This window comes from Sinocyclocheilus rhinocerous, unplaced genomic scaffold (genome assembly GCF_001515625.1).
Source record: "Sinocyclocheilus rhinocerous isolate Xijiao unplaced genomic scaffold, SAMN03320098_v1.1 scaffold509, whole genome shotgun sequence".
Classification (NCBI taxonomy): Eukaryota; Metazoa; Chordata; class Actinopteri; order Cypriniformes; family Cyprinidae; genus Sinocyclocheilus; species Sinocyclocheilus rhinocerous.
The window spans coordinates 237686-239213 of NW_015652428.1; positions in this window are offsets into that span (position 1 = coordinate 237686).

Sequence of the window (1528 nt, forward strand, 5' to 3'; positions counted from 1 at the left end):
ATACACAATTCATCAGAACAAATTATTATATCTAAACAACAGATGTTTTTTTTTTTTATCTTTTAAGTATGAAAGCTTTGAAATACCTCCAATTACAGCAGTAAAATGGCCTGCAAATGTCGTTTCATGTCTCTTTAAGTGTCTTTCATCCAAGCAAGGCCATCCATCACAAGCAGCATGTGTTTTGACAGATATGGTGATGTCACACCTGGGGAACGAGGTGCTGATGGTGATTCAATGTGTTGGAGGTCAGATTTCTTACTGATGTTTTATGTCAGCCGGTCATCGAGGTTAAAAGCCTTGTCAATGAAGGGAATTACGGCGTGCTAACCGGCCATTCCAAACGTACCTTTGAATCAAGCCGTCACATTTTCCAGGAGAAGGCCGAAAGCAAAGAGCAGATTCCTGACACTTAAGCAAAATGCTACTGACAGGTCTGTAAACACATTACTTTTAGTGTCATGGTCCATTAGCAGGAAGCAAGGACTTGAGATATGGATCCTCTTGCTGATTGTACATTCCAAGTGGTCTAATTTGGCTTCTCCTGCAGTTGAAATCCATCTACATATTGTTTCATTTTTAACAAATACATGGATTTTAAGATAATATTACATTTTCAACAATGATGTGCTGCACCCTGGTGGTTAGGAGAGGTACTGCAGGCTCTGTACTGTGACGGTGACTCAGTTTTGTTTTATGAGATGGGATCTCCCCTTCCTCCCCTCTCACCATCTGTCTGGGAATTCTCCCTTCCTGAAATTCACCTAAACTGCGTCCCTCCCTCCTTTCCCCCTCAGCCTCATCTTCTCCTTTAGCTGCAATTGTTGCTAACTTTCACTATTAATCTACAGTGACAAAAATGAATGGCTACAGTACCAAACAGATAAAAATAATGTAGCTGTGCAACACTGCTTTATTCGTGATAGTGTTAAAGGTTCACCATTTATGTTTTACGATTCTGGGCGCTCATGGTAATTGCACCCTACTATATTCATATACTTGGGGAAAAAAATAAATAAATAAAAAGTCGCCCAGCAATACAACTGTCAATGACTAACACAATTTTCCCCACAGTAGTGTTGTTATTGACAACTAAATCTAAAACTATTAAAAATGAATAGTAATTGAAATGAAGCTGTAATAAAATAAAATAAATATTACATGAAAAATGTAAACATAGCAGGTTAGAAACGGTAACGGAAATATGCTTAAAGGGGTCATATGATGCGATTTCAATTTTTCCTTTCTCTTTGGAGTGTTACAAGCTCTTGGTGCATAAAGAAGATCTGTAAAGTTGCAAAGACTAAAGTCTCAAATCCAAAGAGATATTCTTTATAAAACTTAAGAGTCAACCACGCCTACCTAAAACGGCTCGTTCTAACACACCCCACATGTCTACGTCACGATGTGAGAAGATTTGCATAACGCCGCCCAAACGTTCACGCAAAGAAAGAAGGCGTAACTTTATTGTTGCTGGCTGCACAACTGTTGATAATTCTAATAATAAATCAGCATATTAGAATGATTT